This window comes from Cetorhinus maximus, chromosome 17, assembly GCF_964194155.1.
Source record: "Cetorhinus maximus chromosome 17, sCetMax3.hap1.1, whole genome shotgun sequence".
Classification (NCBI taxonomy): domain Eukaryota; kingdom Metazoa; phylum Chordata; class Chondrichthyes; order Lamniformes; family Cetorhinidae; genus Cetorhinus; species Cetorhinus maximus.
The window spans coordinates 71432953-71445806 of record NC_135895.1 but is presented as its reverse complement, the minus strand read 5'-3'; positions in this window follow the sequence as shown (position 1 = coordinate 71445806).

Here is a 12854-nt window from a genome sequence, read left to right as displayed (position 1 = left end):
TGTTGGGACCCTTGCTCTTTCTGATGTATATTAATGACCTAGACTGTGGTGTGCAGGGCATGATTTACAAATTTGCAGATGATACAAAGATTGGAAATGTTGTCAACTGTGATGGGGATAGTCTTGAACTTCAAAAGGACATTGACATGTTGGTGGATTGGGCAGACAAGTGCCAGATGATGATCAATGCAGAGAAGTGAGAGATGATTCATTTTCACAGGAAGAATATGGTGAGACAGTAAAATAAAATAAAAGGAGAAACTGTAAAGGAGGTGCACGAACAGTGGGACCTCGGTATATATGTACATCGGTCATTGAAGATGGCAGGGCATATTGAGAGAGCAGTTAATGAAGCATATAGTATCTTAGGCGTTATTAATAGGGGCATTGAGTATAAGAGTAAGGAAGTCATGTTGAACTTGTATAAGACACTTGTTAGGTCTCATCTGGAGTAGTGTGTCCAGTTATGGGTGTCATACTTGAGGAAGGATATGAAGGCATTGGAGAGAGTAGAGAGGGGATTCACAATAATGATTCCTGGGATGAATAACTGTATGAGGATAGATTGTATCTGTTTTCATTGGAGAAAAGAAGGCTGAGAGGAGACTTGATAGAGGTATTTAAGATCCTGAGGAGTATGGACAGGGTAAACAGTGAGAAACTGTTCCCACTCAAGAGAACATCAAGAGCTCGAGGGAACAGACTCAAAACAATTAGCAAAAGGAGTAAATGTGATGTGAGGAAATTTTTTTCATCCAGAGGGTGGTTGGAGACTCGAGCAAACTTCCTGAAAGGGCGGTGGAGGCAGGTTCAATCGAGGTATTCAAAAAAGAATTGTATTGCTCCTTGAGGAGGGAAATTGTGCAAGGTTACGGGCAGAAGGCAGGACAGACGGGCTAGGTGGAATGCTATTTCAGAGAGCCAATGCAGACTCGATGGGCCAAATGGCCTCCTTCTGCACTGTAAAGATGCTGTGATACTATGAGGATGTTGACAGTGGAGGATTTAGTGATGGTCATGCTATTGAACATCAAGGGACAATGGTTAGGTTCTCCCTTAGTGGAGATGGTCATTGCCTGGCACTTGTGTGGCACAAATGTTACTTGCCACTCGTCAGCCCAAGCCTGGATAATGTCCAGGTCTTGCTGCATTTGAGTATGGACTGCTTCAGTATCGGCAGAGTCACGAATGGTGCTGAGCATTGTGCAATCATCTGCGAACATCCCCACTTCTGACCTTGTGGAGTGAGAAGATACGGGGGGAGGGAAGGGGGTGATGGGAAAGAGGGGAAGGTGCAGGAGGGACGGCATGGGGTAAGGGGTGGAGGGGGGAAGGGGGAGGGAGAAGGAGGGAGGAGCTGGGAAGGGGGAGTGGGGGTTGCAGGGTCAGGGGAGAAGAGTGAGTGGGGGGCAGGGGGGAAGGGCGAGCGGGGGGCAGGGAAGAGGAGAGCGGAGGGAAGCAGGGAGGGCGGGACAGGGAGAGGGGAGGAAGGGGCAGGGAGAGGGGAGGGCAGGACGGGGAGGGCAAACTGGGAGAGGGAGGGAGGTAGGAGGAGGGGAGAGGGGAGGGAGGGGGAGGATGGACCAGGGGAGGGTGGACCGGGAGAGGGAGGGGAGAGGGGAGGGAGGGGGAGGATGGACCAGGGGAGGGTGGACCGGGAGAGGGAGGGGAGAGCGGAGGGAGATGGAGCGTGGACCAGGGGAGGTTGGACCGGGAGAGGGAAGGGAGGGGGAGGATGGACCAGGGGAGGGTGGACCGGGAGAGGGAGGGGGGGGAAGGGCGGGACGGGCAGGGGGGCCCGGGAGGGGGGACTGGGAGGGGGAAGGGGAAGAGGGAAGGGAGGGAGGGGTGGACGGGAGAGGGAAGAGGGAAGGAGTGGGGGAGAGGGGAAGAGGGGGAGCGGGGAGGGGGGAGGGTGGAGGAGGGGGTGTGGAGAGGGGGTGTGGAGGAGGGGGTGTGGAGGAGGTGGTGTGGAGGAGAGGGGGTGGGGAGAAGCGGCCGAAGAAGGAGCTGTGGGCCAAGAGGAAAAAGCAGTAGAAAAGGGAGAGGAGGGAGAAGAAGGAGAGGAGGCCCTCTCTGCACTGGATGGCCAACCTCTTCTGTGCAGCATTGGCACTGACCACCACTGCCCCTAAGCCGGAGTCGAGGGATTGATGGACCTCCTGCGGCCAAAGCACATCACAACAGGCCTGTGAAAGGCTTTCCAGTGATGGGTCACTGAGCTCTTCTTGTCTCTCAGGGCCATGTCTTCACTGGAGCAGTCGAGGGCTGCAAGCATTGAGAACTGTGTGGGCGGCAGAAATTTAGATATGACACCCAGAGTGAGGAAACAGTGATGTCACGACGTGACGGGTGATTCAGAGGCCGCCCACTAGCAGAAGGGCAGGTTTCCTGTGGCTGCATCATTAATGAAGTGGGAAGCAGGCGATTTGGCATGAGAAATGCCACCATTGCAGCCGGCAGGTAAGACATTCTTTTTCCTGCTCGCTACCCCGCTTAGTGGAAATCTGGGATGATCAGGCCACAGACTCAGAATAAGGGGAAGGCTATTTAAGACTGAGGTGAGGAGGAATTTCTTCACTGAGAGGGTGGTGGATCTTTAGGATTCTCTATCCCAGAGGACTGTGGAAGCTCAATCATCGAGCACGTTCAAGATAGTGTTATGGGAAAGAAAGTAAGTGAGAATTTAAGGTAAGGGAGAATTCATTATAAGGGAATAAATTACTTAAATTAGAATCTACAGGCAGGCCAGCGCAAACCAGTAAATCAACAGTTAAACAGTTAAACCAGATGAACTTTGTACACCCGCAGGGCTTGCAATCACCAGCAAGGTCCTGGGAGCTAGACTGGACATGAAGGAATTAAAATAAGATAGATTGGGTGTCCTCGGAGTCAGACTGGAGACTTAAATTGGAAAACAACTAAGATTAAGTGTGCTCTTCATCAGATAGGGGAAGGAGAGATGGTCCCAGCTTAAGTGGGAGGGAAGGTCTCTGCCTGGGTGAAAAGTGGGATGTACCTGATGCCAGAGATGTACGTGATCAGTAAAGTGTAAATATGCTGTACACTTGTAATTTAGCAGAGTGCTATCTCAAGCTGCATTGAGATGGTTCTCTCCTTGCAATTGCTCGAATAAACGATCGTGACCTGTACCTGAGCCTCATGTGGTCCGTTTGTCAAAGCTACCACCACAGTTTGGCATAGTCGGCAGGATACTCTGATCGGATCCTCAGGACGGCTCTGCGAAGTGGGTGAGTATATTTTATTTACCACGTGTAGTAAGTCTACCCGAGAATAATCCGGCCGAGTATCAAAGAATTGGGAGGAGGACTCAGGACAGGACAGGGAGAAGAGGTGCCGGGGTAGGAGGCAAGAGCCGTGCTGGCGGGCTAGCAGTGCTGAAGACGCGCAGGGAGGCCAGACCACTACCCGAAGCAGGAGGCGGAGCCATGATGGAGGATTCCGGTTTGAATTATTACCGTAACCGAAGCCACGTAGGGAGGACAGTCCCCTAATTAAACCGCGAGTATCTAAGTTGTCAGAGCCACATGAACTAATTCTGCAGAGACAAACAGAACAGAATGCTGTCAGCAAAACAGGAGGCAGGAAAATAGGAAAATGTTGTGGAACTTGATTGGGGAACCCTGGACTCCATCACGAGATTCATAGCAGAACAATAGTAAAAATTAATCTAGAAAATGTGGAAGGATAATTGGGGCCTGAAAGATCCCCAACTGAATTTTCTGTAACTTAATAAAATGAATTGATCTAAGTTACAAGAGCTGTTTGTGCTGAAGAGAGAGAGAGAGAGAGAGAGAGAGAGGGGGCAGGGGTGCCCCTAGGGGGGTTAATGAGCAGTGACATGCAGAAGCAGAGGAAATGTGAGCTTCAGCGAGTTTGATTGTCCCTATAGGTGAAACTTCCAAGATCCCTTTATTCCCCCCACTTCTACTTGAAGTTTCATTTAGAGTTAGAGTTTTAAGTCTTTAAGTTCAATTTTATAGGAACACAAATACATACCTTTATATATGAGTTTGTTTGTGTGCATGGAAGCATTCGTATTTGAGCTTTAATGTGTTTTCTTCCGTAAATTGTCATTTGTGTGTGTAGTTCAGCACTTTAGAATCGAAAGCCCAATATTAGATGGGAGGAAAAGTATACTCAAACTTTCTAAAATTTTGAGTATAAGGTTTGAGTTGAGATTTCGGGTAAAAATCGCAATTTGAAGTTATTTTAAAGCTAAAACAGGGTTAGATGAACCAGCCTTTGTACCACCCCCTGGCAGACTATTATCACCAGCTTCCAAGCTGATTGGGATTGATACATACGAGTTGGTATTCTAAAATTCTGAGGGAAAAAAAGATTACCTGAAATTCAAAAGGATTCTAGGGAAACCAAAAGATGTAAACACACGGTCTAGGTGGTTCCAATGAATAAAATGGGGTTTCTTTTGAAGAGATGAATTAAATATTAAAGGAAATCTGCATTCCAACAGGACTGTCATTTGAATTTGGGACAATCTTCAGATGTAAATTGCAGTGTAATTTAACAGGTTACTTTGAATAACGAGGATGCTATCCAAAGATAAAGAATTTGTCGATAATCATATGGGATTTCTAATCTGGATACAAATCATTACACATGAAAAAGAGGTTGTTTTAATTTTGATAGTGTAAATTACATTTCTTACAAAGTTTAAAATTTTGAGGTTTGGTTCGTGGTAAAGTTCTCAAAGGGGAATTTTCATTTTAAAGGGCTTTTGACAACAATTGGCACTAATTCAAATGCTGCAAGTTTTTGTATTTGTAAGTCTGTTCCAAAATATGAAGCTAAGCTCAAGACCTTGACAAAGTTTGGCAGAAATCTAATTTTTGGCCGAGGTAATGAATCTGGGATAATTCTAAAAGAAACGGGTCAGACACAATTTATTGGGGTACTTTTGAGAAAATAAAATGTCGTTTGAGAAGAAGATAAGGACGCAAAACATGTCAATGCCTCATTTCTGTTTTAAAACTGTTATGAAAATACTTTATTGGACTTCAAAGTCTCTCCAGGCAACCTGAACAAGATAAGATGGTAGCTGTTGCATGTGTAAAATGGTATGAGGAGAAAGAGTTAGGGAAAGAGGACACAATATACAAACTGTTTTCAGGGAAGTGAATTTGATAATCTGGCCATCAACTGAGACATTGGAACCGCACAGGGGGAGATAAGCAAATATCTAGACACAGAGATCCTCATTGACATGGAATAGTTAATGCGGCCTAAAGAGGAAGGAAACATTTTAAACGATCAAGACAATAGAGAAACTGAACTCAAGGGAATCTTAGGATGAGCATGGTCAGGGAAAAAAAACTTAGAGGTAATACTATGTGGAACCTATAGTTCAGGCAATTGAAAGGGCAGGAGAAATAATACTTAACAACAATTTACCACAAGGTTGATACAGGTAAAGGGAAAGCTGGAAAAAGGCTAAATAGATGCATTACTGATTGTATTAATGTGCCTGCGAGGTACAAAAAGTAAGGCCACAGGATTAACACCATGATGACAGAGTTAAGCGGCTCCGAGAGAGAGAACCGTCACTGGAAGTGAAGATACTGAGCCATTGAAAAATAGGATAAGAAGGTGCATTGTAGAGTTGTGGAGGCAGTTTAAGGAATTGAGGTCTGATGTGGGACAGCAGCAGGAGACAGTAGACTGAAAGGAGTGGAGGGGGCCTATCCAGATAGATTCAGATCAGGGAACTCATTTCACAGGAAGAATCATTAAAGAAATGTATAAATTTAAATTTAAACAGAAATTCCGCATTCCCTACCAGCCACAGAGCTCGGGGATGGCGGAAAGGATGAACCAAACTTTAAAAAAAAACATCAATCACAAAAGCAATTCAAGAGACAGGGAACAGCCCAATATTCTAATGCGCCTTAGGGCTACCCCAAGCAGGACCGCCGGGTTCACCACATTTAAAATAATGACAAGGAGAGCAATACATTTACCCGAGGGAATCATAGTAGGAGGGGGAGATGTAGGACTACTAAAAGGAAGGGTGCAAGACTACGTGAGGAAAATGAGTAAGCAAGTGCATGAGTTAAGGAAGGAAGTCAGAGACCGACAGGTGATTAAGGATGTGGAAACAGCAAATCCAAAGAGCAACAATGGACCACCCCCCCACATCCAAGTGGGGAATAAGGTGATGGTCAAGGTGAGCCCAGAGCGAACAGGCATGGACCATACGAGGTAATTATGACAGGTGGTACATGGGCACTTGTAGATATGAGAACGGGAATTAAATGGAAACATTACATACAGTTAAAGATACATGACAATTGACCAAGCGGTAACCCGGACAATGGGAGCTGATGTTAATGTCTCCACAGATCTACGATCCTGGTCGTGGGTGCGTCAGTACCGTCAACAAGGTCGGGGATCAGCACTGCTTGTCCCGCACCGCAGGAGGAACTTTGCACGGACAGGACCACTATGTTTGGCTACCTTGGGCTAGGCCAAGGACCAAAAGGGGCGACTGTTAGGGGGAAGATAGTAAATGAGAGTTTATGGTAAGGGAGAATTCATTATAAGGGAATGAATTATTTAAATTAGAATCTACAGGCAGGCCAGCGCAAACCAGTAAATCAACAGTTAAACAGTTAAACCAGATGAACTTTGTACACCCGCAGGGCTTGCAATCATCAGCAAGGTCCTGGGAGCTAGACTGGACATGAAGGAATTAAAAATAAGATAGATTGGGTGCCTGGGAGTCAGACTGGAGACTTAAGTTGGAAAACAACTAATATTAAGTGTGCTCTTCAACAGATAGGGGAAGGACAGATGGTCCCAGCTTAGATGGGAGGGAAGGTCTCTGCCTGGGTGAAAAGTGGGGTGTACCTGATGCCAGAGATATATGTGATCAGTAAAGTATAAATATGCTGTACACTTTTAATTTATCAGTGTGCTATTTCAAGTTGCCTTGAGATGGTTCTCTCCTTGCAATTGCTTGAATAAATGATCCTGACCTGTACCTGAGCCTCCTGTGGTCTGTTTGTCAATAGGTTTCTGGATTGTAATAACGTTAAGACATATGGGGCTAGTGGGGAAAATTGGCATTGATTAGATGATCAGCCTTGCTCTGTTTGAATGGTGGAGCATGCTCAATGGGCCGAATGGCCTACTCTTGCTCCTATTTCCTATGTTCGCCACAACAATCATCTCAGCAGTACGAGTTCTGTTTGCTGAAGGAAGAATTCCTGACAGATTAATATGTGGTAATGGAATTCAGTTCACATCCAGGGAAGTTATGGAATTTGCTGAACAGTATGGGTTCAACATCATCAGCTCACCACCCCTTTCCTGCCTTCGAGGACATGGGTTTATCGAATGCATGACCAGACAGTCGAAGGAATGCTTGTGAAATGCCGGGGAACAAGGAAGACCCAAACCTTGCCTCATTGTCACTCCGATCAACACCTCTCAAGGAGGACATTAAATTACCTACAGTCTTGTTGAATGGAAGAAAATATAAGACTGCTCTGCCAAGCAAAATACATCCTCTGAGTGACCAGGAGAAAGTAAGGCAAAAACTCACTGAAGCACATCAAAGAGGAGGTCACTTCAACAAACATGTTAAATCCCCACCTGAGCTGCTGAAAGGACAAAGTTTAATATACAGGAGGCAATCATGAAAACCTGGAGCCCAGCAAAAGTTGTTGCTGAAGCAGAGACACCAAGGTCATATGTAAGAAGACTGTAACTGGTAAGCAAATGAGAAGAAACAGGGTTGATTTTCGACCTACACCAGAGCTGGAAAAACAGAAAAGACCATCGACAACACCGGGAAAGATCAATATCCAGAGAGACAACATTGACAACATGAGCAGAAAATGACACAACATTAGCAACAGCAATCATAACTGCTGCAATGCCAGGAACAACACACACATCATCACCTGTGCAGCATGCAGACTTACCACCAAGAGCAAAGAATGTCAAATTTACATGATCTAAGCGATAATGTGAATAACGTTTTTAGAAAAGAATACATGCTATCCAAGGCTCTAAGAAGGGTTCAGTTAATTTCCAAAAGTCGATTAATAATCTTCTTTAGTTTCAAAAAGACAATGATTAGAACAGTTACATTGATAGGGTCTTTAAGTTTTAAAGAAAGAAGGGTGTTCTATATTGTTGTATTATCTATAAATGTCTGTAAAGACCTAGGAACTAATTGTGAAGTATAAGTTCTCCAGGGGACCACATTTCACAGTTGCACTAGAGAGTTACATGATGTGCAGCAGAACCAGTTCAAACATACGAACAAGGAGCAGGAGTAGGCCATTCGGCCTCGTGAGCCTGCGCTGCCATTCAATAAGATCATGGCTGATCTGATAGTAACCTCAAATCTGCATCCCGTCTACCCCGATAGCCGATCACCCCCTTGCTTCCCAAGAATCTATCCAGCTCTGCCTTAAAAATTTTCCGACTCTGGAACTTTCTTCCTGAAAAGATGCGAGAAGCAAAGACTCATGAACCTCAGGGAAAAAAAATCACCTCATCTCTGTTTTAAATGGGCAACCCCTTATTTTTCAACAGTGACCCCCTGGTTCTAGATTCTCTCGCATTCTCTCTACATCCACCCTGCCACTGGTGGCCAGATTCCAGTTGGGTTTCTTGGTCTGGAGTACAGAAAATATATGTTTCAATTCCTCTGTTGCTGATGCTGTTGTTTAAAAAGAATCACTGCAGATGCACGCTCTTTTTTCTGAATGTCAGGTTATAACCATTCAAGATTAGCTTTGCATCCATATTGCTGCTACTTTGTAACTAAGCTTTGCTCTGTGCTTTAATGTACATTTGAACAAAAGTAATCAGGTTTGGAGGAATTAGGTCTGCACTCCAAATCCAGCTGGGAATGGGCAGATAAGAACATAGGAACAGGAGAAGGCCATTCAGCCCATCGAGCCTGTTCCACCATTCAATACGATCATGGCTGGTTAACACTCCAATGCCTAATACCCACACTATTCCCATTGTTAATCAGAAATTTACCAATCTCTCCCTTTGTCATACTCAATGACTGAGCTTCCACGGCCCTCTGGGGTAGAGAATCCAAAAAAATTCACAACCCTCTGAGTGAAGAAATTTCTCCTCATCTCGGTCCTACGTGGCTTCCCCCTTATTTTGAATTTGTGTCCTCTGGTTCTCGACTCCCCAACCAGGGGAAACATCTCACCTGCATTGACCCTGTCTATTCCTTTCAGTATTTTGTAAACTTCAATGAGGTCACCTCTCATTCTTTGAATCTAGAGAATACAGGCCCAGTTTCTCCAATCCTCCAAGGTGATCAGGCACTCATATCTCAGAACAATAACTGGGGTTTTAGCAGGTCTCTGGAGACAGGCTGGGAGGTGGGAGGGCTGGAAAAATTGCAGCAGGTGTCAGGAGGTGGGAATGGCAATAGTTTGCATCTTAATCCAAATAACTGGCCCATTAACAGCCATTTTAGAGCCTCTCCAGCACTTTGGAATGGTCCCTCACCCCATGGAGAGGCCGCTGCCACGTACATTGAGGTGGCAGGTGGATGTGGAGAGAATGTTTCCTCTTGTGGGAGAATCTGGTCACTGTTTAAAAATAGGAGATCGCCCATTTAAGACAGAGATGAGGAGAACTTCTCTCTCAGTGGGTAGTGAGTCTTTGGAACTCTCTTCCTCAAAAGGCGGTGGAAGCAAAGTTTGGATGTTTTTAAGGCTGAGGGAGATAGGTTCTTGATTAACAAGGGGGTGAAAGATTATTGGGGGTTAACAGGAATGTGGGGTTAAGGTTACATTCAGATCTGCCATGATCTTATTGAATGGCGGAGCAGGCTCGAGGGGCCGAGTGGTCAACTCCTGCTCCTAATTCGTATGTTTGTATCTATGTTCATATCACTGTAGGCAGTAGGCACTACAGATAATTTCTTAGTCCTCTTCCTTCAGGTTATGGAAAGATGAATTGTAGTTGCAGCAAGTATTCACAGTGTGCAGCTGACGTCAATTGTTCCTAAACTTAAATATCCAGCATAACCAGCATCATACCGTAGCTATTATACTTAGGTTTTATGCATCTGTTTGTACCAGGGCTCACAGTCCATCCAGAGCGTGCACAAATATTAGCTCTGAAAGCAAAATTTGTCAGTGTTAATTATGAAATTCTTCTTCAAACCACTATTCATTTTATTTGTTATACTTAGAAAAGGTGTTTGTTTATTTTCCTTTGGCTGTGTTATCTATTGGATCATTCACATTGCCATTATAAATTATACACCAAGGTATTCCCTGATGAGTTAGCAAGTTTGTCCAGTGAGCAGCAATCCCTCCCAGGCCCCAGGTGCAATTTCTGTGCTGTATGGGTTGGCTGATCTTCGTTGGGCTGATAGTTGGAATAATGGAACTGGCCTCTGAGTCATCAGAAAAGGAGAATATTGGCCAACTTGCCATTCCTGCTTGATATCTAGCTATTCCCTCCAGAATGTGATAACAAGATTGGGCTCTGCTGTGATGCCTCAAAGATCCACTAGGTGCTGCTTTTCATTGTCAATGTCCACATGTCATCGGGTGACTGAAAAGTTGAACCAAAAGAATTCTTCAAAAATGCTAACTGCATAATCCTCAAAGCAGTTTGAGATGCCCTGAGCCTGTTTTGCCCCCAGCATTCTAGTGTTCAACATGCTGATTTACTCAGGCTGATGAACAAGTACTTGCTTCTCCTTTTGTAGGTATTCATAGGAACATAGGAACAGATGAAGGCCATTCAACCTGCTCTGCCATTCAATAAGTTCATGGCTGATCGAACACTTAAATGCCTTTTACCCACACTATCCCTAGAACCCTTTACGTTATTGTTAATCAGAGATCTATCAATCTCTGCCTTAAATATACTCAATGACTGAGCTTCGATGGCCCTCTGGGGTAGATAATTCCAAAGACTCACAACCCTCTGAGTGAAGAAATTTCTCCTCATCTTGCTCCTAAGTGGCTTCCCCCTTATGCTGAAATTGTGTCCCCTGGTTCTAGACTTCCCAACCAGGGGAAACATCTTACCTGCATCTACCCTGTCTATTCCTTTAAGTATTATGTAGATTTCAATGAGATCACCCCTCATTCTTCAAAACTCAAGAAACCCAGTTTCCCCAACCTCTCTTCATAGGGCAGCCCCAGCATCCCCGGAACAAGTCTGGTGAACCTTAGTTGCACTTCCTCTATGGCAATAATATCCTTTCTGAGGTAAGGGGACACTCTGCACATCTGTTCCTTCTTCAAAATTGGATAGCCTCAATTTTTTTCACATTATATTCTATCTGCCACCTTATATTCTGTTCTTACCCATTCACTAAGTGGTCAAATTCTCCTGTAGCCGCTTTACATCTTCCTTACAACACACATTCCCACCGAGCCAAACTTGGAAATATTACATTTGGTCCCCACATCCAAATCATTGATATATATTACGAACAGCACTGTGAAGCCAATAAAAAAATTGGGAAAGAGAAATATTAGAGAATAGAAAAGAGGGGACAAGTAACTTCACCCTCTTTTCTTTAGATATTACCAGCTCTTTCCCAGCAACTTTATCTTTAATCTCAGATTTTTTTTATATCTAGCCAGCCATCGAATTGCATTTGGCTCCATTATCCATTCTCTCATGGTCTTTCTCTCTTTTCAGCTTTCAACCTATTTCGGTACTATCTTTTAGACCTTTAAATCTCCTTCTATCTTGTTTCAGAATTATCTTTTAGGAATATGATCTAAATCAAGCTTCAAAATAAAAATGCCATTAGTAGTTTTGTATTCAATGAATCCACTGATCTCTGCACGCCACCTCTAACATTATTATTCAATTAAATAATTGCCCAAACTGTTTTCAAATGTTTGCTTTTTGTGCAGAAATAAGCAATTAATTTTCCCACACTTTCTAATACTTTCTAATTCTTGTGAACACGGTGGGAGAAAAGCAGTATATTTAAGGTCATTCTCTTGTTCACACAATAGCATTTCTGGAAATCGGTTTATATAGGTTGTAGCTCCTTTTTATCTAAGTAAAAGGGGTAAGTAATGAACCAGCCTTCAGAATTAATTATGCATCTTAATATGTCCAGCGATGTTCAAAGATCTAGTTACTAAAGTAAGAAAGAGTATCAATGGGAAACACAGCATCTGAGTGCAAACACCATGAATACAGCTCATTAACCTCTTTTTGATGTCTGATACTCATAAATCAGGCCATCAACCCATTTTGAGACAAAAAGTTGGAAGATGTGACAATCCCAAAGTGTATTTTATTTCTCTCCCTTCATGTTATATATCATTTCCAAGTTTAGGAAGACAAATAGTCAATTCTCAAACTTTGATTGATGTTACTGAAATGTTGATGTTGTGTGATAATGGTGTGGTAAGATTTCTCAATTCTGCTCTGTAGAGAGCATGATGTAGAGAATACCTCATATGACCAGCCATGGATGTGAATATGCATTTACACCCTGTGGTAAAGTCTGTTATAATGATGCTCTGTATCTACCATACAATCAAAAAAAACTTTTTAAAATCCCCCTTGATAGCGACAAATTGTGGTTTTTAAACAGGCTGGTAATCTATGATTATAAAATGTTATTGACAACTACAAACTGGTACACTGAGACAGATAACATCTATTCATATAGAATCTTTAACGTGGAACTTGTTTGAAGGTGGTTCATGGAGGCAGGAGGAAAATGGATACCTTGCCAAAGAAGGGATGATTAGATGGGGTGGTTAGAAGCTTAATCAAAGATAAGATATAAGGAGATAGAAAGGTGGAGAGACTTAGAGTGCAAATTCCACAGTCTA